At 43.6% G+C, this 26,679-nt stretch overlaps 1 protein-coding gene across 1 annotated transcript in view; it reads left to right on the forward strand.

Annotated features, from left to right (window-relative positions):
* Positions 1-3,079: 3,079 nt before the first annotated feature.
* Positions 3,080-26,679, forward strand: part of BCL9 (BCL9 transcription coactivator) — a 134,422-nt gene continuing 110,822 nt past the window's right edge. The window contains exon 1 of the mRNA XM_069944648.1: positions 3,080-3,307. The gene's annotated coding sequence lies outside the window, so the exon portion shown is untranslated. The remainder of the gene's footprint in view (positions 3,308-26,679) is intronic.

Below are 26,679 nucleotides of genomic sequence, written 5' to 3' on the forward strand. Positions count from 1 at the left end.
TACCATGGAGGCAGGCCACATGCTTTGCCAAGGGGGGCCCAGGCCCCCCTGCCCCACGGGCCCCATAGCACGTGGTCTGCTTCTATAGCTTCGCCACTGGATTGATGTAATATGGTGGTATTATAGTTGTTGGCTTTATAGAGACACTGTGGCTTGCACTGTTGTAGGAGAACATAGCTATATCCCTCTTACTATGATATCTGTCAAGGTCTATAGGCCACTAGGCTCCATACCCTGAAGACAGCCGCATCCTATAGATGGCATTGGTCACCCATAGACTCACTGACTATGGCTACTGATGGCCCTTGTATCTGTGCACAACTTAATGAACCACCAAACTATTTAAGCCACTTCTGTGCTTTGTCTTAAAGCCTATTGTCTACCCGGAGCTTGTAACCAATGCACCAAGGCGTCTAATAACAAAGAGACAACGCAGAGAGGTCAATGTGAGCCCCAATAAAAGAGGAGACAAGCGAGCATCAATGCCTTGGATACTGACAGGGCCACTTGAAGACATAAGTGGGCCCCTTCCAAGGATCACATTAGCATGAGTAGGAACCTCAGTCTGATAGAAAACTGTATAAAGACGTCTAATGACCCGAGAGAGAGAAAATAGCAAATGTTACTGACAAACCCTCCGGTGAGATGATCTCTTGGTGGGGGTGGGGGACCTCTTTACATTCTTACAATTTGGGGGAGAGAGATACTTGGTTATATACGGACATGGAGAGAAAGGAGCGCTGCACCTCACACCTATGGCTGACACTAATGCCTCTCGGCTACATTTAAAAACCGATGCCAGGATGTTGGTATATAATTTAATTAAACCATATTGCCCCATGTACCACGTACAAGTCCCCTGGTTCACAGTCCCTACATTAACTCAACACTGTGTCAGTTAGCGACCGCTAACACCGCAAAGCGAGCACAAACAGGGAAGGGAGGCCATAGAATGGCCCTGCAACCCCAATGTCATAGGACCAATCCCCAAGGGCCCCCCCCCCCAAAACCCAGAGAAAGAGGTCACCAAGCAACACAAGTGTAAACATGGTCTTATCATTCACCATTGCTCCTGCAGGTAGAATGGGAAAAATAGGAGGTAGTAGTCATGTGTGCACAGGTGCCTCCTGCTGGTTGGGGTCACATGGGTCTTACTAGGAGAAGTGCTAACACTCAGAAAAGATAGAAACGTAAAATACGGACATGAAGGGAAAGGAGCTGCTGCACCTTACACCTATGGCTGACACTAATGCCCCATGTAGCATGTGCAGGTCCCCTGGTTCACATGAGTCCCTACACTAACTCAACACTGTGTCAGTCAGCGACCACTAACCCCGCAAAAACAGGGAAGGGAGGCCATAGAATGGACCTGCAACCCCACTGTCACAGGACCAGTAATAAATACTTGGTTATATTGACCCCATTAGATTAGAAAAATGGACACAGTTCTGGGCTTACCATTGTGGTGTCTGAGTGTCATACTCTGGTTGTGCTACCTTAAATAAGGTTGATAGATAGATAGATAGATAGATAGATAGATAGATAGATAGATAGATAGATGAAAATCCACAGCACTCCCGGATTTGTGAAAAAAAACTTCAAACTGGTGTTCATTTCATAAGTGTTTCATCATATACAGCAATCGTGAGACGCTTGAAAATGGTGGCAGACGGTCGCCGAAACGTTGGGTCTCACGATTTCTGTATATGATGAAACACTCATGAAATAAACACCAGTTTGAAGTTTTTTCACAAATCCGGGAGTGCTGTGGATTTTCCTTTGCATATGTGAATAAGGTCCTAGAATCAGACTTGGATCTACTGGCACCCCTTACTACCTGGAGGTAGTGCTGCTTTCCGTATACCTTATTGTGCATAGATAGATAGATAGATAGATAGATAGATAGATAGATAGATGATACATTTTGACATTTTTAACTTTCTAAACTATCAAATCAACAGAATTTCCCAATTAAATATTTTGCTGAATCATTAACAGATAGATTAACAGATAAAATACAACAATTCTTCATTGGAGACATGGGCGACCTCCACCTCCCCCACATACGGCAGCTTAAAACCAGAAAAAAAAATTTCAGTCCCTCAGCCATATCCCCAGCCAGGTCCAGCATGTAATTTATCCACAATTATTCAATTTTCTGCTCTTTGAAACCATCGTCTTCCTCCTTTTTTCCTCTCATCCTATAGATGTCAATACTCCTCATAAAACAATAACCAATTTTTTTATCATTCTAATATAAGAAGCCAATGGTCCAAGATTCACACTGTGCAATTTCCGTCAGGGACTGATCACAATTCTGCCAGCAGCCTGAAAAATCCAGATTGAATCAAACAAAAAATTTCAATTAAAAAATGTTAAACAAATGTCATAAATTTTGAATCCCAGACTAAATAAATAAACAACAAATCCAAAAAATATAAAAATACTAAACATTTAATTGCAAAATGAACATTCTAACACATTGTTACAATTTTCGCTTTGTTAAAGTAAACGTAAAAAAATGTATCGCATTGGGGGTCTTTTGGTGGTCGTATTGAAAACTATGAATAACTACTTTCCCCAGCGTCCGGCGGGGTAGGACGGCTCTGGTATTGGATGGAAGAGATACCAGGCGGGTCGTCTAATCCCATTCTTGGATTTTAGCATAATCAGGAGCCAGGAGCCCTTGATCATAACAATGATCGTGTCTTCTGCCATTTTGCTGGGATAAAGGAGAGTCAGGCGGTCCCTTCCCCCCACCTTTAGCTGCAGCCCTATGTGTGTGTGCATGTAAGTGTGTGCATCTACGTGTGACTACGTGTGTGCGCCCATTCTTGCACAGCATCGACTCCTGCTTGCATTCTCTGCTTGCCCTGTTTGTCTGTCACTGGAGTTTTTAGTTTGCATTTAGAAGAAAGGAGGAGGAGGAGAGGAGGGGGGAGGTGGTGGAAGGAGGAAGAAGAGAAAAAAAAGTGGGAGGGAGAATGTCTTGTTTGTGGCTTGTCAGCAAATGCTTGAGACAAGCTTCCATGTGTGAAAGCTACTTGGCATGAATGCCTGGGCTGTACCAAGTCTCCTAGCTTCCAGAGGGGGAGTCGCAAGAAGCGCAGATCAGAACAGGAGCAGACAATAGGCCCCTAAAGTGTCCCCCCTAAAGTTGCTTTGATGTTGTCCTAGTGTCTTCAACACTAAGGGCCAGGGATTGCAAGCCAAGTCGCCTTTCTTGTGGCCATTGACTGATTATTGCCCTTCTCCACTTCCACCAATGCGTCTCAAGCAGCAGCCCTTGTGGTGAGGAGAAGAGAAGGTAAGGAGAGCGAGAGAGTTCCATTCCTGATTTCTTTTGGCAGCTTGTTTGCTGTGGGAGGGGAGGAGGGGGGCTTACGGCTGGATTCCTGTGCTCACACACACACACACACACTTGCATCCAGCAGTCAGCAATGGCATGGGTGACACTTACGCCGGTCATACACGTTGCAATAAGACATCTGCCGCTGCCCGTACATGCTCGCTTTACCTTTACGTGAAGACCACTGCAAACTATTTTACCAGGAATATTTGCACTGAACAAAAAAAAAAAAAAGATTTGGACAATTCATAACATTTTGGTTTTTTTTGCCCAAAACGGTCTTTTATCATGGCGACAAAATATGAACTCGATTGAACTTTACTTTTGATATCGTAAGTCAGTGATTTTAAAAAGTCGCCGGTTTCACCTAGCAAATGTACAGAATTCTCTTTGGTTGTGATGGCAAAAAAAAAAAAAAGTGAAAACAGTTGTTATGTAAATAAACAGTTCAAAATATATGGAACACTTGAATGTAAATATGGCAACAATGTATCGATGGCTGCAGTGAGATTCTGCCGTCATAAGAGGGATGTCTAAACTTTTTGGAAGTTGCCAAGTCTTTTTACACTATATGGAATGTATACGTCTTCCATAAAGCTCTTGCACTATGTATCCCTCCAGTTTGTGTCTTATGATTTTTTTCCTTCTCCACTGTTACGTATGCCATGCTGTGATTCAGCGCCTCCCCCAATCTCATTGGTGCACTATAAGGTCTTATTGTAAGCGTGCAGCCTATACCGGGCCATTCCTCAATGGCAGAGAGGCATGTATAGAGCTGTACATCACATAGGGGCTCTTCTTTGTTATGTCATTGTACTATGGCTGTGTGTTTTGCTAGTTCTTGCATTGGACTGTATGACAACCTATTGAATCACATTTAAAAAATATTATCATTTCGGAGTGGGAAAATGTTGGCCAAGCTTTGGACTTTGAAAACTTTTTGAGTTGACGTTCTGTATGTATGTGTATCCCATCTATAGGCTTTGGGATTACTAGCTCCAGCGTTCAGCACTAAATGCAATCATTTCGGTTTGTGGTTCTTAAAGTGGTTCTTCATTATTGTGGCTTCTGATCGGGCGCCCGCAGTAAACTGTATAGTCTCTAAGGGATTAGTCCTGTGCTAGTATACAGTATATCTACCTGCACTGTAAGATAATCCTGCAACACTATTCTATTTCCTACGCAGGTCGAGGCATATCCCATGGAGCTGATCATTTACTGTGAGAGTGTAGCCATACTCCGCATACATTATAATCTAAAGTAGTAGTCTTACCAAGGATCTTAGCAGTCACATATTCACCTTTTGGTGTATTTCTTATGTGATTAACAAAAAATTGTACTCTAATAATGTGTGCTATACAAAAGCAAAACGTATCGATACTGGTGAAAAGTAATAAACGTGACAGGAAAACTCCTGTATACTGCAGCAGAAGGTTTTGTAGGATTTTAGCACAGAGGGATAAATGTCATGGTGTTATTTTGACAGTGCTTCAATGCTGTGTGGGTGTTATAGTAAGTCATTTATAGAGTGCCTAGAAATCTTGCACCACTACTTGTACTGTACTGTGTGTATTGTATTTGTACTGTTTGTATACTATATGTGTACTGTGTGTACTATATGAGTACTGCATGTTCTATAGCTGTACTGTGTCTACTATATAATTACTGTGTGTACTATTTGAGTACTGTACGTGTATTGTATGGCGCTCTTTCAGTCACAGTGTTTACTGGGTTGTCATGCCTGTTCTGGTACATAGCATATTCCAAAAGGAACCATAAAAATTTAGACCAACAGGAATGTTCTTCACTTTTCAGGCCTTCCATATTCTGGGAAATTTTTTAAGGATTTGTTTAAAGGTCTTAGCTCAGATGGTTGTAGAAGGCCCAATATACCAAGAATTCAGGGTTCTGAAAAAGTGTTGTAAAAAGTTTTTTTAAAACTCTGTCAGACATTGTAGCCTAAAGGCCCCCATATACATAAAAGAAACAGCATACAAACCTGTCAGTTTCAGTAGAATGGGCTAACTTTCTACCGGATCCTTTTGTTCTCAGTGATATAAGTTGCCTCTAGAAGAGTCTGATGATGTGATACCCCTCCATTTGCCATTCAGATTATATAAATGTTCCACTGTGCTAAACATCCATGTGAATGTAGTAATAGGAAGACATAGCCAGACATTTGCTTTCTTGTGTGTATAGTCACCTTATAAGAAATTGAAGGGGAACTCCACATAAGGAAAACTTGTTTTCTATTAAAAGTACATTAACAGTTATATAGATGTCTATACAATGTATTACCATATCTGTGTGGTTCTGCCACACTGGTAGCTGATTAAAATCCAGGAAGTGAAAAAAAATGGCCTCTGTGCCAATCCACATTGTCTCCTGCTCCTTCTGCTATCCCCCCTTAGGAGACAAAGATTCCATGTCTCTGTCTCACATTGTGTGTGTTTGCTGAGCACAGGCTGATGATGCAGACAGAGGGCAGGATGTGATGTGACAGGAGGCTTGGCTGGATCCCCCAATCCCCTGAGTGATTTACCATCTCTGACCAGCCAGAAGCAGCTGCTGCAACTTCACTGATTGTGCAAATGTCTGCAGTGAAATTAGGGCTATGTTCACACATGTTGGAGTTTCATTGCAGTACTGCAGCATATACACTCACAGGCCACTTTATTAGGTACACCATGCTAGTAACGGGTTGGACCCCCTTTTGCCTTCAGAACTGCCTCAATTCTTCGTGGCATAGAAGGTGCTGGAAGCATTCCTCAGAGATTTTGGTCCATATTGACATGATGGCATCACACAGTTGCCGCAGATTTGTCGGCTGCACATCCATGATGCGAATCTCCCTTTCCACCACATCCCAAAGATGCTCTATTGGATTGAGATCTGGTGACTGTGGAGGCCATTTGAGTACAGTGAACTTATTGTCATGTTCAAGCAGAAATCGAGACTCATCAGACCAGGCAACGTTTTTCCAATCTTCTACTGTCCAATTTCGATGAGCTTGTGCAAATTTTAGCCTCAGTTTCCTGTTCTTAGCTGAAAGGAGTGGCACCCGGTGTGGTCTTCTGCTGCTGTAGCCCATTTGCCTCAAAGTTCGACGTACTGTGCATTCAGAGATGCTCTTCTGCCTACCTTGGTTGTAACGGTTGGCTATTTGAGTCACTGTTGCCTTTCTATCAGCTCGAACCAGTCTGCCCATTCTCCTCTGACCTCTGGCATCAACAAGGCATTTCCGCCCACAGAACTGCCGCTCACTGGATGTTTTTTCTTTTTCGGACCATTCTCTGTAAACCCTAGAGATGGTTGTACTTGAAAATCCCAGTAGATCAGCAGTTTCTGAAATACTCAGACCAGCCCTTCTGGCACCAACAACCATGCCACGTTCAAAGGCACTCAAATCACCTTTCTTCCCCATACTGATGCTCGGTTTGAACTGCAGGAGATTGTCTTGACCATGTCTACATGCCTAAATGCACTGAGTTGCCGCCATGTGATTGGCTGATTAGAAATTAAGTGGTAACGTGCAGTTGGACAGGTGTACCTAATAAAGTGGCCGGTGAGTGTACACAAAAATGATGCAGTAACACAATTAAATGATGCTAAATGGTACAGAGGATCAGAGCCGGCACTGCCGATCCTACCTGCACAAAAAACAAGGCATAAGCAGTATATCCCATGTAAGATAATATGGGATAAACTCCTTATTGTGGGGCTCAACCTCAAAGATAAAAGATGTTCCATCATAATATGTGTGTGGTGTTACAGGTAGAGAATACAGTGTGCTGTGTGGTACTACAAGTAGAGAATACAGTGTGCTGTGTGGTGTTACAGGTAGAGAATACAATGCTATGTGGTGTTACAGGTAGAAAATACAGCATACTATGTGGTGTTACAGGTAGAGAATACAGGGTGCTGTGTGGTGTTACAGGTAAAGAATACAGCGTGCTATGTGGTGTTACAGGTAGAGAATACAGCGTGCTGTGTGGTGTTACAGGTAGAGACTACAGTGTGCTGTGTGGTGTTACAGGTAGAGACTGCAGCGTGCTGTGTGGTGTTACAGGTAGAGAATACAGTGTGATGTGTGGTGTTACAGGTAGAGAATACAGCGTGCTATGTGGTGTTACAGGTAGAGAATACAGTGTGGTGTTACAGATAGAGAATAGAACGTGCTGTGTAGTGTTACAGGTAGAGAATACAGCATACTGTGTGGTGTTACAGGTAGAGAATACAGTGTGCTGTGTGGTGTTACAGGTAGAGACTACAGTGTGCTGTGTGGTTATACAGGTAGAGAATACAGTGTGCTGTGTGGTGTTACAGGTAGAGAATATAGTGTGCTGTGTGGTGTTACAGGTAGAGACTACAGCGTGCTGTGTGGTGTTACAGGTAGAGAATACAGCGTGCTGTGTGGTGTTACAGGTAGAGAATACAGCGTGCTGTGTGGTGTTACAGGTAGAGAATACAGCGTAATGTGTGGTGTTACAGGTAGAGAATACAGCGTGTGGTGTGGTGTTATAGGTAGAGAATACAGTGTGCTGTGTGGTGTTACAGGTAGAGAATACAGCATACTGTGTGGTGTTACAGGTAGAGAATACAGTGTGCTGTGTGGTGTTACAGGTAGAGAATACAGCGTGCTGTGTGGTGTTACAGGTAGAGACTACAGTGTGCTGTGTGGTGTTACAGGTAGAGAATACAGCGTGCTGTGTGGTGTTACAGGTAGAGAATACAGCGTGCTGTGTGGTGATACAGGTAGAGAATACAGTGTGCTGTGTGGTGTTACAGGTAGAGAATACAGTGTGCTGTGTGGTGTTACAGGTAGAGAATACAGCGTGCTGTGTGGTGTTACAGGTAGAGAATACAGCATGCTGTGTGGTGTTACAGGTAGAGAATACAGCATGCTGTGTGGTGTTACAGGTAGAGAATACAGCGCTGTGTGGTGTTACAGATAGAGAATACAGTGTGCTGTGTGGTGTTACAGGTAGAGAATACAGTGTGCTGTGTGGTGTTACAGGTAGTAACTGTGTGCTGTGTGGGTGGGAACATAATGAAATGATAAAGTACTTACTGCAAATAGTTCAGTAACACGATGAAATTGCAATGTGTGAACACAGCCTAGATGTTCTGCAACAGATTTGGGCGGGGAATTGGCAGGGTGGGGGACTGTGATGAACAGCTGAGGGAAAGCATTGCATTCTGGGACCTGTAGTACTATGTACAACTGCTCAACCAGGAAGTACAGCCACATAATAAAGAACAAAAACCTGAGGACAAAACTGGGATAGATAGGTAAGTAATGCTATATGCTTCTGCAGAAGGTTAATTTTATTACCTCTACCTGGAGTTCCCCTTTAAGTGTACATGTAAATAGAAATAAAACTTTTCCTAGGACGTGACAAAAGTTTTTTATCTGTCAGGTCTGAGCGCTCAATGACGAGAAGGAGCAGGGAGAGAAGCGTAACTGTGTGACTGTTCTCTGCTAAGAATGTGGATGGCCAGGTTGGATTTTTTTTCAGGCAATAGTCAGCTGAAGACATAAGTATATGGCGTGATAATCATCATCTACTTTTTCCACCACTGATCAGTCTCATGGCTTATACATGGTATACTGTAGCTGTAGATATGGCAAAGGAAAGAAACTATGCATGATGCCCTGTGATCTTCTTTTGGATTGTTAAGTCTCCTTGTAAAGTAATGGAAAAGTTCTTCATAGAGTAAGCTACTGCCAGATACCACTGTCCCGTCCAGATTCTTCTGCCAGACAGCAGTGTCCCTTTCAGACTCCTCTGCCAGACACCACTTTCCCCTCCAAACTCCTCTGCCAGACACCACTTTCCCCTCCAGACTCCTCTGCTAGACACCACTTTCCCCTCCAGACACCACTTTCCACTCCAGACTCCTCAGCAAGACAGATTCCTCTGCCAGGCACTACTTTCCCCTCCAGACTCCTCTGCCAGACACTACTTTCCCCTCCAGACTCCTCTGCCAGACACTACTTTACCCTCCAGACTCCTCTGCCAGACACTACTTTCCCCTCCAGACTCCTCTGCCAGACACTACTTTCCCCTCCAGACTCCTCTGCCAGACACTACTTTACCCTCCAGACTCCTCTGCCAGACACTACTTTCCCCTCCAGACTCCTCTGCCAGACAACTTTGTCCCCTCCAGACTCCTCTGCCAGACAACTTTGTCCCCTCCAGACTCCTCTGCCAGACACCACTACTGTCCTCTCCAGACTCCTCTGCCAGACAACTTTGTCCCCTCCAGACTCTTCTGCCAGACACCACTACTGTCCTCTCCAGACTCCTCTGTCAGACATCACTGTCCCCTACAGACTCCTGTCAGACAGCTGTCCCCTCCGAACTCCTCTGTCAGACATCGCTGTCCCCTCCGAACTCCTCTGTCAGACATCACTGTCCCCTCCGAACTCCTCTGTCAGACACCACTGTCCCCCTCCACTGACTCCTCTGTCAGACAGTAAAGGATTGGGTGATGGAATTCAGAAAGCACAATCCTTTTTGCAGATCAGTCGGGGAAGTTTCATTTCTCTCACCCTGTACGACCCTTAACATGGGCCATACAAATTGTTGTCTCATGAAGACAAACACTATACATATGCCTTACCTAGTATTATAGATGGGCTCCTCCATTCGGGAACTCCCTCTATTAGCCACAACAGAATGGAAATCTGAATGGTTGCCATGTAATACTACTGCAGACACCATAAAATCTTACCACAGCCACCACAAAATACTACCACAGCCTCCACCATGTAATACTGCTGCAGCTGCCATTAAATCTTACCACAGCCACCATAAAGTACTACCGCAACCTCCGCCATGTAATACTACTGCAGCCACCATGTAATACTACCACAGCCGCCATGTAATACTACGGCAGCCGCCATGTAATACTACCGCAGCCACCATGTAATACTACCGTAGTCTTCACATGTAATACAGCTGCAGTCGCCACCATGTAATACTACTGCAGCCGACATTTCAAACATCCGCATTCGCCATGTAATACAGTGGTACCTTGGTTTAAAAGTAACTTGGATTGAGAGCTTTTTGCATCAAGAGCTCACAGTTTTTCAAAATTGTAACTTGGTTTAAAAGCATTGCTTTGGTTTAAGAGTTCCCTGTACTGGGTGGGAGGGAAAGTTGGGGAGGGGCATGGCCTGTATAGCGGGGTCTTCAGCACAGTACTCTGATCCAGGAAGTCTCCCTCACTTTCTAAATCATAGAAGATCCACTTCAGGCTGGGGCTTGCATCAGGGGACAGGACTGTGGAGGTAATCTCTCCATAGCTGTAACCCCTCTATGTGCCCACATATGCCCCCTGCTCATTCCTTCATGCTCCCAGCAGTCTCTGTCAGCCCTTGTGTTTCCCATCCTCTCTGTTCCTGCTATAATGTGCCTACACTTACACTCAGCTATACACACTGCTGCTATAATGTGCCTGCACTTACACCTAGCTATACACACTGCTGCTATAATCTGCCTGCACTCACACTCAGCTATACACACTGCTGCTATAATCTGCCTGCACTCACAATAAGCCATTCACATAGCTGTATAGAAAAGTTTCTGACACTGTCCTCCTGCTCAGCTCTGTGATTCTCACTACCTGATTGGTCCATGCTGAACACACACTACTTCCCCATTGTGATCATGTGACCACACAGATCTCTGACAGCAGCCCTGCTTCTCTATTCTAGCCTGTTGTACTACGCTACTGCATTATGGGGATCTACAGTCCCATACTGTATTTACAAACTGCTGCTTTTTCATTCTAATGCACTTACTATACATTATACACCACATGCTGCTTGGCTATACTCTACAGTAACTTGTAGTAACTTGTAATATGACATATCCAGCTTTCTAAATGTTTGTTTTACCTGTTATTCAGAATAAAAAAAACACATTATTTTTGGGGTGTGGAACCATTTGTCTTCATTTCAATGATTCCATATGGGAAAATTTGCTTTGGTTTAAGAGAGATTTGGATTACAAGCGCGGTCCTGGAACAAATTATGCTCGTAATCCAATGCATCACTGTACTTCTTAAGCCACAATGTAATACTACCACAGCCACCACCATGTAATACTACTACAGCCACTACCATGTAATACTTCTGCAGCCACCATGTAATACTACCACAGTCACCACCATATAATACTATTGCAGCCGGCATGTTATACTTCTGCAACCACCATTTAATACATCTGCAGCCGCCATGTAATACTACAGTAGCGGCCATGTAATACTACTGCAGGCACCACCATGTAATACTACTGCAGCCGCTATGTAATACTACTGCAGCTGTTATGTAATACTACTGCAGGCACCACCATGTAATATACTGCAGCCACCATGTAATACCACTGCAGCCAGCATGTAATACTACTGCAGCTGCCATGTAATATACTGCAGACGCTATGTAATACTACTGCAGCCGTTATGTAATACTACTGCAGGCACCACCATGTAATATACTGCAGCCACCATGTAATACTACTGCAACTGCCATGTAATACCACTGCAGCCACCATGTAATACTACAGTAGCGGCCATGTAATACCACTGCAGCCACCATGTAATACTACTGCAGCTGCCATGTAATACTACTGCAGCCGCTATGTAATACTGCTGCAGCCACCACCATGTAATACTACTGCAGCCGCCATGTAATACTACAGTAGCGGCCATGTAATACTACTGCAGGCACCACCATATAATACTACTGCAGCCGCCATGTAATACTACTGCAGCCGCTATGTAATACTACTGCAGGCACCACCATGTAATACTACTGCAGCCGCCATGTAATACTACTGCAGCTGCCATGTAATACTACTGCAGCCGCCATGTAATACCACTGCAGCCACCATGTAATACTACTGCAGCAGCCATGTAATACTACTGCAGCCGCTATGTAATTCTGCTGCAGCCACCACCATGTAATACTTGTGCAGCTACCCTAGCTGTCAAGTTGTACTACTAAATGCATGCCGCAGCCACCACCATGTCATTCTACCGCAGCCATCACCAAGTAATACAACCACAGTCACCATGTAATCATACCGCTGCACCCACATAATGCTACTACAGCGTCCCGTCCGTGTAATACTACCGCAGCCGCCACCATGTAATACTACTGTAGCCACCATGTAAATCCAAATCAAACACCACCATGTAATACTACCACATACAGTGGTAGTATTAGAGTCTATTGTACAGCTGCTCCAATGAGTTTCTGTAATCACATCCATGCACACAGCATCATGTAGTGTTATGGTAGTCACCCAGACTGGATGTCAAGCTGTTGCTAGGCAACCTGCTCCCCACTTGACTATGTGCTATTCTAGCTATGTAACATGAGGGGTAAATATACTCGTAGCTGATTGTCTATGTGTACAGTAAAGCAAACGTGTAGTCACATGGTTACCAGGCGACCAGACCTCTAGCATCTTGTAGCATGCACATTGGTACATACAGTAAATGCAGACATAACGGATTTGCTGCGAAAAAAAAAATTGTGCCAAATCTGTGGGAAATTCACTTGTTAAAACCAGATGCAAACTTGTACGACCATCAACATTAGGTTTAAGGATTGGCTGAAACCACCGGCTGGCATGGTTCTCAGCCGCTACGTCTATCCCTGCCCTCAGAATGCCAGACGTCTAAGTTTTCTTGCAGAACGAATGGCGGACTTCTTAAGGCGACTGCCGGAGATCCAGAACACCTGTTGGAGACTTTCGTACTTTTCCCTCCTTTTCTGTCTTAGGAGACAGCAGTTATCTGGAAGTATTGTGATTATTCGCTGTATCAGTCTATGAGCAGCGGTGTACAAGACACAGACTAAGGCCACACACAGAGCCCTATACTGCTGAGACTACCTCCTAATACAGCATGAGATGGAGCATAGAGGATCAGACATGTGGCGGTACAATATGGACCCATAGTGGCCTAGATGCATGTGAATATGTGTACAATTTTGGGTGATTAGGTTTTAAAGTAAAACGCAGCTATAGTTTCTTCCAAAAACAGTGCCACTCCTGTCTACAGGCTGTCTGTGGTATTGCAGCTCATCTCCGTTCAATGTGTATCGGTAGATCTCGGTTTTGACACCTGACTAGTTAAAACTTGTAACATTTCAAAATTTTAAATGGGTATTTCTATATGAATACCTATATAAGTTATCCCTTGAACACATTATATAGAATAACTAGACTGCAGGAGGTCTGACTTCTTTGGGGGGGGGGCGCAATCTTGGAACGCAGCGTCAATGCTCCATTCATTCTCTATATGGGCTGCCAGTAGTAGCTGAACACTGTACTTAACTGTTTCCACAGGTCATATAGCGAATAGATAGATAGATAGATAGATAGATAGATAGATAGACTTCAAAGAAGTCGCAGCACTCGCAAAGCGTAAAAATTAAAAAGCAGTGATTTATTATCCCATGTGCGAGCAGTTTGTGAGTGCTGCTGCTTCTTTGAAGTATATACTACCTGTACACTGTTAATCCTGGTGTGACTGCTAGCACCCTATTCACACCTGTGTGCCGTGGCTTTTTTGTTGGAAGCGATAGATAGATAGATAGATAGATAGATAGATAGATAGATCACAGAAGAGCCACACTGCTGTTTCCAAATCTGAACTGGGTGCTTGCAAGCTGAGGCTTCTGTTTGTTTCTCTAAATATGTAACAGTCCAAGAGAATCTCTCTGCATTCCCAAGATAAAGTGAAAACAAGTGTAGTTTAATCCATAAGGTATAAAAATCTGCAACGTTTCTGCCTATGGCTTGAGATCGACTCCGTGATGGGGCAGAAACTTTGCTGATTTTTATACCTTATGGAATAAACTACACTTAGATAGATAGATAGATAGATAGATAGATACTGTAGATTGATACTGTAGATAGATAGAAAGATAGATACTGTAGATAGATAGATATTAGATAGATAGATAGATAGATAGATAGATAGATAGATAGATAGATAGATAGATAGATAGATAGTCTCTCCCCTATACTTTACGCTGGTCTCAGCTGCTAGAGGGTTAACTCTTCTTCCCTGGAGAGTGACACGGAGCTGCTGCTGTATATCTGGTGGATTTGCAGTATCTGCTGCTGTCAATCTGCTCGCTGTTCAGACTAAGCAGCCGCAGAGTGAATGCAAAAGGAGAAACACATGGAAATGAGCTCAACCTGTCCACATATCCACTACAGCCAGACCTCCTGTGTTACATTCTTAGGGTCTTCTCAGAATTCCCCATAGGTCGGCCCATGAAATCCTCCATAAGAAGACAGGGACGGTCTGGATCAGACCCTGGGCTACAGGCTGGGCCCCCAGGGATGCAGAGGATGGGGCCCAGATGCCAACTATTGGCTGAAATCCCTACTCTCTATGAAAATCCGTCTGGGGACCAGGAAATCTGCCTTGAGCTATAAGTCTTAAAGCCATGATGTAACCCAAGGCCACATTCCCACACACAAGTCTGGCAAGGGCTAGAGTCTCCTAAAGAGAGTCCTGTTCTTCTGTGATCCATACAGAGGTGGTGTATGCCATCAGATGGTACCATCATAGACCTAGAGATAGATAGGAAGCCAGGTCACCATATAAAGGTTCCTCTAAGCCATTCCAACAAATGCATAGATCAGTTCAAGAGACACGCGGGAGCAGCGTTGCAGGTCAATTCTTCGTATGTTTATTGAGTGACCCATAAAATCACAGACACATCGTCTTTACGTGCGTTTCTGGTCTCACAACTAAGGGTGCAGTGGCACCAGAAACGTGTGAAGGTTTTTGCTGTGATGTGAGGACTATGTGTCTGTGATTTTACGGGTCACTCAATAAAGATGCAAAGAATTGATTCACCTGCAACGCTGATCCCTTGTGTGTTTTGAACCATCATAGACCTGCATAGACCTCATTACCTGACAGACATTATATGGAAGAGCCTGGAACCAGGGGACAGGTCCTTAGTTCTTGGGATGGTGCCCATCATGGTGGCATGGGCTGGCACCACTAGGGGCTGTAGTCTGCAGAAAAGGGTTGATAGAAAATTTATTTGAGTCTTTCTTTATGTTTTTTTGCGGCTGTAAATTATTACAGGTAAATTATTACAGGTATTACAGAGTAAGTGACATTAAAGACAGAAGGACTGAATGAGGAGTGAGGCTGAAACCGAGAGAGAGAGAGAGAGAGAGAGAGAGAGAGAGAGAGAGAGAGAGAAGGAGAAAGAGTGAGAAATGGTGATGATATATAGATAGATGGATAATAGATAGATAGATAGACAGACAGACAGATCTTCTCGTTTGGTATTTATTGTTGCACTCTGGTCAGACTGATGACCGCTGGCACCAAAAGATGTCTTTTTATTGGAGTGCTGCATTCATCTCTTGGATTTAGATACATAGGAGATAGCTATGTATATAGATAGGAGATAGATAGAGGAAAATAAGTACTGTATGTGATACACTGCTGATTTTACAAGTTTCCTCACCTACAAAGAATGGAGAAGTGTGTAATTTTTATCATAAGTTAGAGAAAGAATCTATAAAAAAAATTCCAGATAATTAGATTGTATAAATTTTAACCCTTACCCTACAGGTCGAGATCTTGCATGAAGCCCCAAGCCAAGGGAGATTGACAGCCATCTTGCGTTTCTTCCATTTTCTAATAATTGCGCCAACACTTGTTGCCTTCTCACCAAGCTGCTTGTCTATTGTCCTGTAATCCATCCCAGCCTTGTGCAGGTCTATAATTTTGTCCCTGGTGTCCTAAAGGCCCTATTACACCAAAGGATTATGCTGTACTGTGCTTGGAATAGCACAAACAGCAAGCAGGGATCCTATATAGATTGTGCATTGTAATATGGCCCTTAGAAAGCTCTTTGGTCTTGGCCATGGTGGAGAGGTTTTAGTGTGATTGATTGAGTGTGTGGACAGGTGTTTTTATACAGGAGTTCAAACAGGTGCAATTATTCCATGTGCAAAATAGGAGACGCTTCTTATAGAAAGACTATCAGGTCTATGAGAGACAGAATTCTCCCCAATCTAAATAGACAAACAAATGTAGTTACACATTATTGCAGATGAACCTATTTCAGGTATAGAGCACAATAGAGTTAAATGACAACTCTAGTTCTGCTACACGTGTGTAGTGTGTCTCACAGGGGTGACCCATAACTGTACGCAGCGTGCTACGTGTAATTTAATGAATGATGTGTTATTGTCCTGGCTGATCCTCACATTTCTCTGGGGCGCAGACACATCAGATTAATAATAGCAGGTGTGCTCCCGGAGCTCCGCATCCCCGCTGTATATTATAATAACAAGTGCAGGAGAGATGGGGACTGAGCGTTCTCTCCTGACACTCCATTCATCTCCCTACGGGCGGCACATAAAGTGTGCTCAATGGATCTGCGGCCTGGGAGAAAGACGGCTCTGGATCATATGGCGACCTGCAGATCCTGAATCTCTGTATACACATTTTAATATATAGCATCATATTTAATAATAGGGTGGAGCAGCCAAGCATTTATCCTATCCAGCCGTTAAGTGGACCCCAACCCATAATCTGGTATCAATCTGAGGTCCTAATTCTTTCCCCAGTTATCAGCTGTAATTTGTGGACGAACCTGACAAAAAGTGTTCAGTTTCTTTATACTGCCACCACCGGGGAAATTAGGTATTACAACTTGTCGGTAGAAATCAATGAACTGTCCATGTAATGCATGGACATGCTGGGTCCTCCAGTGAAAGACACACTCTTTGTAGCCAGTTCTGTCAAGGGCCTGTTGTCTAAGTGGGTCCAAAGGTCCATCTACAACGTGGATGTCTAACCTGCAGACCTGACGCAAAACTACAATTCCCATTATCCCTGGACACCCAAAACTTTGTCTTTTGCTTTCCAGACATGACGGGAATTGTAGTTTTGTAACAGCTGGAGGGCTACAGGTCGTACACCTATGGTCTACCATATAAGAAGACACAGTGGTAGTGAGGGGCCTTTTATAGACTTTTCATTGGGACCCAGGGGCATCAGGTTACGCCCCTTCTGCCATCTGTTCCTTGTATGCAACTTTTTGTGACATAAAAAAAAAAGTTTTCTTCTATGTAGACTCAGAATCAGACATAGCAGAGAAAGCATGAAAATTGTAGACACCAGAAATACAGGCGGGGGAGGGGGCAGCTGGAGGACGGCCAGAGCTGGGCAGCTGGGGGGGCCCCAGACTCTATAAAAGACATAGCTGCAGGACAGGCAAAGAGAACGTGCAACCAGTGACACCTGAGAGACAGAGAGAGCCAGACACCTCCGGGGAGACATGACTCTTCATGTTCAAGTGTCTTCATCTATGGAGACCTCAAATTTGTTCTTGGTCTTATCACTATGACTCTAAGGACCGCGTCCTGAAGTCAGGTCTTAAGTATAGTCAGCAAACATCATTACATGTCAAAGGGTTCGGTCAAGGCCTCGCTAGTGGGAACAATTTGTATAGCTGCCATATTGGTTATTATTCAGTGACTCTAGGATCAGAAGTAGTTGAGAATATATCTGTATTTTTTTTATATAATTAAATCACTGCAGAACATTGTTTCTTCGATTTGAGGGAAATTATATTTGAGGTGGCATTCCTGTGTAGCCAGGCCACCCAGACAGCACAGGATATGAAGTGTGTACCCAAAGTGGCATCATTCCAGGGGATCTCGGGCCGTCTAGTGATTTTTTTCTTCTCTAAGGTGTGTGACCCCGGCCCCATAAACATTATAATGCTATATTACATTACAGAGCAATGTATTTAAGTACAAACCAGAGCGCCCATGTTATATATTGTATATCAGTAACTGTGTCCATATTATATACCAGTCACACTGTCCATATTATATACCACAACACTCATTATATATACCCGTCACAGTGCCCATATTATATAACAGTCACAGTGCCCATATTATATACCACAACACTGATTATATACACTCACCAGCCACTTTATTAGGTACACCATGCTAGTAACGGGTTGGACCCCCTTTTGCCTTCAGAACTGCCTCAATTCTTCGTGGCATAGATTCAACAAGGTGCTGGAAGCATTCCTCAGAGATATTGGTCCATATTGACATGATGGCATCACACAGTTGCCGCAGATTTGTCGGCTGCACATCCATGAATCTCCCGTTCCACCACATCCCACAGATGCTCTATTGGATTGAGATCTGGTGACTGTGGAGGCCATTTGAGTACAGTGAACTCATTGTCATGTTCAAGCAGAAATCGAGACTCCTCAGACCAGGCAACGTTTTTCCAATCTTCTACTGTCCAATTTCGAAGAGCTTGTGCAAATTTTAGCCTCAGTTCCTGTTATTAGCTGAAAGTAGTGGCACCCGGTGTGGTCTTCTGCTGCTGTAGCCCATCTGCCTCAAAGTTCGACGTACTGTGCGTTCAGAGATGCTCTTCTGCCTACCTTGGTTGTAACGGTTGGCTATTTGAGTCACTGTTGCCTTTCTATCAGCTCGAACCAGTCTGCCCATTCTCCTCTGACCTCTGGCATCAACAAGGCATTTCCGCCCACAGAACTGCTGCTCACTGGATGTTTTTTCTTTTTCGGACCATTCTCTGTAAACCCTAGAGATGGTTGTGCGTGAAAATCCCAGTAGATCAGCAGTTTCTGAAATACTCAGACCAGCCCTTCTGGCACCAACAACCATGCCACGTTCAAAGGCACTCATCACCTTTCTTCCCCATACTGATGCTCGGTTTGAACTGCAGGAGATTGTCTTGACCATGTCTGCATGCCTAAATGCACTGAGTTGCCGCCATGTGATTGGCTGATTAGAAATTAAGTGGTAACGTGCAGTTGGACAGGTGTACCTAATAAAGTGGCCGGTGAGTGTATACCAGTAACAGTGCCCATATTATGACAGTCACAGTGCCCATATTATGTACTAGCCACAGTGCCCATACTATATACCAGACACAGTGCCTATACTATATATCAGACACAACACCCATATTATATACCAACCACCGTGCACATATTATCTACTAGCCACAGTGCCCATATTATATTCCAGACATTGGGCTTATACTATGTACCAGACACAGTATCCATATTATACACCAACTTCAGTGCTCATATAATATACCAGCTACAGTGCCCATATTATCTACTAGCCACAGCACCTATATTATTTACTGGGTACAGTGCCCATGTTATCTACCAACCACAAAGCCCATATTATATACTAGCCACAGTGCTCATATTATATACCAGCCACAATGACATATTATCTACCTTTTATAATGACTACGGTATATTAATTAACAGCCACAGAGATTCTATTATTTATGATGTACAGGCCCATACTATCTGCAAGCCACAATGCCTAAATCATGTATCAGAAAAAACTTCAGTATCTACTAGATAAAGAGCTGATATTATATATCATCCATGGTGTCCATATTATATAACAGCTATAGTGCCATATTTCATAACATCCACAGTGCCCATAGTATATATGAGCCACTATGTTCATATTATATAAAATTCACAGTGTCCATATTATATATCATCCACAATGCTTATACTATGCACCAGCCATTGTGCCCATAATATATACCATCCACAATGCCCGTAGTATATACCATCCACAGTGCCCATATTATATATCTTCCACAATGCTTATACTATGCACCAGCCATAGTGCCCATAATATATACCATCCACAATGCCCATAGTATATACCATCCACAGTGCCCATATTATGTATCATCTACAGTGCCCATATTATATATCACCATCCATAGTGCCCATACTATGTATCATCTACAGTGCCCATATTATATACCATCCACAGTGCTTATACTATGCACCAGCCATAGTATATGCCATCCACAGTGCCCATAGTATATACAATCCACAGTCCATACATCAGGCAACTGTGGATGTTGCACTGATCCCACTATGTACAGTCATGTAAAATAAAAGGGATTATAAATAAAGTTTATTGAAACAAGTGCAGTTTCCTTTGTACTGTAGATCTTGGCCAAAAATCTAAAGGAAGGAATTAATGCAGGAAGTAATTAACAGCTTATATGCCCAAGAGTTGTTCATTTCAATAAGCTTTATTTATAACAACCTGGAGAATCCCTTTAAGCCCAGTCTCACTTACAGTCATCTCTTTGCCTCTGATTTGTCCCAGGCAGTTTTCTAATTAAAGCGTCTCCACATCACTTAACCTCTCATTACGGTGGCTCCCCGCTGGAATTATTTGTTTTATGTTCATAGAGAGAGTAGAGGGGCCTCTCCACCGCCGCCACAGCCATCACAAATCACTACATGGCACAGAGAAGGGGCTACAGCACAATCATCCTGTATATAGGCTATTTATCTATGGGTCTATTTGTGGAGGCCAAGGGGGGGGGGGCTACTGATGGTATGCTGGGTGCAGTACTGCATTGTATATGTCACATGAGCCTAGATCTCCTTATTAGCAGACGTGCACTGGCCAGTCAAGCTCAGACTACTCTTTGGAGCACCCCATTCCAGGATGGGCTAGGGAATGCTCTCATTGGTTGAGAAAAACATGTGACCAAAGCATCTTACTTTAATACATGTGACCAGTAGGTATGACAGAGACACAGCAGTAATGTTAACCCTTGCACTGATAATAGACCTTAGTGTATAGTGTATATGATACCCAAACACAATTTAAAGGGAACTTGTCACCGGGGACGTGGGCACAGAGCCCGCCCAACCCCCCTGATGCAGCCCCCGGATACTTACCCTTTACGACGAGTCCCGTTCCTGGAGCCGATCCCGGGGCGAAGATATCAGCACCCGAAGCCGTGTGCGTGCGCCGCTGAGATGAGTCCGACGCCCATAGAGAATGACGGCTCCAGCTCATAGCTTCGGGAGCTCATATCTTCGTCCCGGGACCGGCTCCAAGAACGGGACTCGGTGGAAAGGGTAAGTATCCAGGGGCTGCAGCGGGGGGTCGGGCGGTCTCTGTGCCCGCGTCCCCACTGTCAGGTTCCCTTTAAGGTGCTAAGCAAGGTATTTCTCAGCCACATGACAATTTTAGGCTGGAATACAAGTACCAGGACACTGCACACTACTGATTTGAAATAATGTCTGGGTTTAGAGTCATTCATTTAGGGGTCTTTTTTGGGTTTGAGGTATGCAATACTTTGTATAGTATAAGTATATGTATAATACAGGATATTACTCAGGATCAGTACACGGTAAGTAATGTAATGTACTGTATGTACACAGTGACTCCACCAGCAGAATAGTGAGTACAGCTCTGGAGTATAATACAGCATGTAACTGAGGGTCGGTACATTATAAGTAATGTAATGTACTGTATGTACACAGTTACCCCACCAGCAGAATAGTGAGTACAGCTCTGGAGTATAATACAGCATGTAACTGAGGGTCGGTACATTATAAGTAATGTAATGTACTGTATGTACACAGTTACCCCACCAGCAGAATAGTGAGTACAGCTCTGGAGTATAATACAGCATGTAACTGAGGGTCGGTACATTATAAGTAATGTAATGTACTGTATGTACACAGTTACCCCACCAGCAGAATAGTGAGTACAGCTCTGGAGTATAATACAGCATGTAACTGAGGGTCGGTACATTATAAGTAATGTAATGTACTGTATGTACACAGTTACCCCACCAGCAGAATAGTGAGTACAGCTCTGGAGTATAATACAGCATGTAACTGAGGGTCGGTACATTATAAGTAATGTAATGTACTGTATGTACACAGTTACCCCACCAGCAGAATAGTGAGGGCAGCTCTGGAGTATAATACAGGATGTAACTCAGGATCAGGACAGGGTAAGTAATGTGCTTGTGATAGTGATTCTACTGTGTGTATATATACAGTTACCAAGTTGGATAGACTGTCTGTAAGACCTAGCACCACGTGTCTAATAATCCTCCGCGTCCCAACAATTTACAATTTATTTGCTTTGTTATTTTACACCTCCCTCCCTCATGTGATAAATGCCAAATTGTCATGTTCATCTCCTTCCTAATGACTTGCAGTGGGGAGAGCTGCGTACACTGCACGGAGAATCATTTCCTTCCAGGACTGTAAAGAACAAGCACTGTCATTCTCTGTGCCAGGTCTCATTTAGAGGGATCCTGTAAGCTGACTGTAGTCACCGGCCAGCAGGATGGCCCAGGCTCTCTGTCTCTCTGGTCGCTGTTGGCAGAAGACGCTTTGGCTATGGAGATCTCTGCTAATGTTGGCCTGAGAGGATACGTCTTGCCCCTCTGATTTGGCTCAGTTCAGCGCCAGCAGCCACCATTCGTGCCAACTTCTGGTTCCAGATCAGAATGCGGTATACGTGCACTGGTTTTCCTGAATTTCCCGCAGTTGCTTTTCCTTATTTTTAACCCATTAACACTATCGAAAAGTTGGGTGACAATATTTCAGTATTATTGAGAAATGGGAATTTTTAATAGACTTAGATACACCAGCTTAGCGGACAGTGTCACACCAGACAGGCTTAGATACAAAGTATCTAAGTATACAGTATTGCTGCAGCAAAATATGGGCACTGTGTGGAACTATTATGTATATACGCTATAGCAGTACTATGTGGACAGTAAATGTTATTGTTCTGTAGGTACATTGTGTGGGAATAGAAGGGTATTATTATGCAGGTACACTATGGTAGCATTGTGTGGGCACTGTATGATACTATTATGTAGGTACACTATGGTACACTGACATCACTGTGTGGGCACTGTATGGCAGTATTATGTAGGTACAGTATGGTAGCATTGTGCAGGTACTGTATGATACTATTATATAGGTATACTATGGCAGCGTTGGGTGGGCATTGTATGACACTATTATGTAAATACACTGACATCATTGTGTGGGCACAGTATGGCAGTATTATGTCGGTACACTATGGTAGCATTGTATGGGCACTGTATGGCATTATTATGTAGGTACACTATGATAGCATTGTGTTGGCACAGGATGGCATTATTATGTAGATACACTATACTAGCATTGTTTTGGCATAGTATGGCAGTATTTTGTAGGTACACTATAGTAGCATTGTGTGATCACAGTAAGGCAGTATTATGTAGGTACACTATGGAAGTATTGTGCTGGCACTGTGTAACAGTATTATAAGGACACTGTATAGTTGTATTTTTATTTTCTATACTGTATGCTGTAACATTACACCAAGTTATGGTCAGTTTCCACCAAATGAGAGGACGTCTGGGAGCGGCTGTGACAGTGAGCAGTCTGTGTGCCTGGGGGATATGTCTCAGAACACAGTTTTGTCGCCAGCGTCCTCTCTGCCCCATTAGACAGCTGGCAGACGGCGCTGTATACCTGTATGAAGCTGTGTCTGGCCTATGGCTCTGTCTATACAGATGATATATACTGAATGTGGCCTTGTATGCAGGAGAGATAGAGGTGGGAAAGCTGGGTGACAACCCCTATGGCATTCAGTACAGCTTCTATAGGGTGTTATTCACATATCCATCCTAGAGGGATACATCAGTAATTTGTATCCCTGCACAACCAGGCAGATCTTCCCTTCAGGAGCACAGTAAAGCTGGGTGACAACCAATATGGTCACTATTATTGCTCACTGATCTTTTCTAGCTAAATGAGAGACCATGGTGGTGATATAGTAAAGGTTATATCTAGCATTTGCCATTCTGGAGTATAGAAAAGATGGGTGACAATCAAAATATTTCTGCTCTCACTATCTTTTATAGTGCTACCATTATGTTGTCAGAAATATATCACGGCAATACTAAAATGATCAGGACTATGGTAAAGCTGGGTTGCAGCCAATATGGCCGCCATTACAACTTCCTCAAGGTTGTCACCAATCCTTTCTGGAATACTTTATAGAGAATTTAAAAGGTGAGAATGCATCACTGTCATTCAGGGGTATGGTAAAGCTGGGTTGCAGCCAATATGGCCGCCATAACCGCTTCTGTAGGGTTGTCATAGATACAATGAATATCTTGGTGAGGAGGAGACATAGCACTGCACTATTCCCGGAGTATGATGAAGCTGGGTGACAACTTTAAGGTTCAGGATCCTGAATGGGACATTTTGATGGCAGAAAGGGTTGTACATCACTGATTTACCATTCAGGATTATGGTAAAGATGAATGACAACCGATCGATCCCACAAGGGTTGTCACCCAGCTTTCCTGCCTTCTCTGCTGTGATATATCCCCACTCCCCGTCCCGCTGCAGAATGTGCCGGTCCTATACAAATTATACACATCTAATTAACGGATTATAATTTGCCAACGTGACCTAACCGGTTTATTTGGCGGCAGCTGACCGGCCTGGGCCTGCGGGTGACGTATAACGCTGCCCTAGCTGTAAAACATTCTTATAAACCACACATTATAATTATCAGCCAGGAATCTCTCATCTCCCTGTTTATAATTGATAGAATTACCCTGTAGTCATGGTTACCAAGTCATGTGACCACCAAGCTCCACCCATGATGAAAAAGTGAAAAAATCATCATGGGAAATGGAGCTTCACAGGACGTAACTAAACAATCTAAATTTATAGTATTATAGTACAATAAGCTGAGGACATTTAGAAGGGGTCATCGGTGCTAGATTATGTGACGAATGGAATTTCCCTTTAAGGGGGAGAAATAAGGCAGTACCCTCTGCCCACACCTCCTTACATTGGTTAGTCACATTATTGTTGGTTGAGATCAGACAACCGTATAGTGTTTATGGTGGCCTCCCGACTTTACCCTGATGTGGTCGGAAGGGGACGAAGGATCAGGCATGTAGCTTTTAACCTGTCTGATCCTTTTGTTCTCATATAAAATAAGCCATTACTAGAGATGTCAACCAGCAGCTTAGGACTTCAAGTGGTTCAAGTGGTAATCGCCTCATGTAATAGGGCTAGTGATCAGCTAACGCTCGCTGTTCTCACAAGCTGTGTAATAGGGAATGAATGTGTAACAGTGACACTATGGAGTCTATACTGTAAGAGCAGTGACACTATGGGGTCTGTACTGTAAGAGCAGTCACACTATGGAGTCTATACTGTAAGAGCAGTCACACTATGGAGTCTGTACTGTAAGAGCGGTCACACTATGGAGTCTGTACTGTAAGAGCAGTCACACTATGGAGTCTGTACTGTAAGAGCAGTTGCACTATGGAGTCTGTACTGTAAGAGCGGTCACACTATGGAGTCTGTACTGTAAGAGCAGTCACACTATGGAGTCTGTACTGTAAGAGCTGTCACACTATGGAGTCTGTACTGTAAGAGCAGTCACACTATGGAGTCTGTACTGTAAGAGCGGTCACACTATGGAGTCTATACTGTAAGAGCAGTCACACTATGGAGTCTATACTGTAAGAGCGGTCACACTATGGAGTCTGTACTGTAAGAGCTGTCACACTATGGAGTCTGTACTGTAAGAGCAGTCACACTATGGAGTCTGTACTGTAAGAGCGGTCACACTATGAAGTCTGTACTGTAACAACAGTCACACTATGGAGTCTATACTGTAAGAGCAGTCACACTATGGAGTCTGTACTGTAAGAGCGGTCACACTATGGAGTCTGTACTGTAAGAGCAGTCACACTATGGAGTCTATACTGTAAGAGCAGTCACACTATGGAGTCTATACTGTAAGAGCAGTCACACTATGGAGTCTGTACTGTAAGAGCAGTCACACTATGGAGTCTGTACTGTAAGAGGAGTCACACTATGGAGTCTATACTGTAAGAGCAGTCACACTATGGAGTCTGTACTGTAAGAGCAGTCACACTATGGAGTCTCTACTGTAAGAGCAGTCACACTATGGAGTCTCTACTGTAAGAGCAGTCACACTATGGAGTCTGTACTGTAAGAGCAGTCACACTATGGAGTCTGTACTGTAAGAGCAGTCACACTATGGAGTCTGTACTGTAAGAGCAGTCACACTATGGAGTCTGTACTGTAAGAGCAGTCACACTATGGAGTCTGTTCTGTAAGAGCAGTCACACTATGGAGTCTGTTCTGTAAGAGCAGTCACACTATGGAGTCTGTTCTGTAAGAGCAGTCACACTATGGAGTCTATACTGTAAGAGCGGTCACACTATGGAGTCTATACTGTAAGAGCGGTCACACTATGGAGTCTATACTGTAAGAGCAGTCACACTATGGATTCTGTACTGTAAGAGCAGTCACACTATGGAGTCTATACTGTAAGAGCGGTCACACTATGGAGTCTGTACTGTAAGAGCAGTCACACTATGGAGTCTGTACTGTAAGAGCAGTCACA

The sequence above is a fragment of the Dendropsophus ebraccatus genome, chromosome 11 (genome assembly GCF_027789765.1).
Source record: "Dendropsophus ebraccatus isolate aDenEbr1 chromosome 11, aDenEbr1.pat, whole genome shotgun sequence".
Lineage (NCBI taxonomy): Eukaryota > Metazoa > Chordata > Amphibia > Anura > Hylidae > Dendropsophus > Dendropsophus ebraccatus.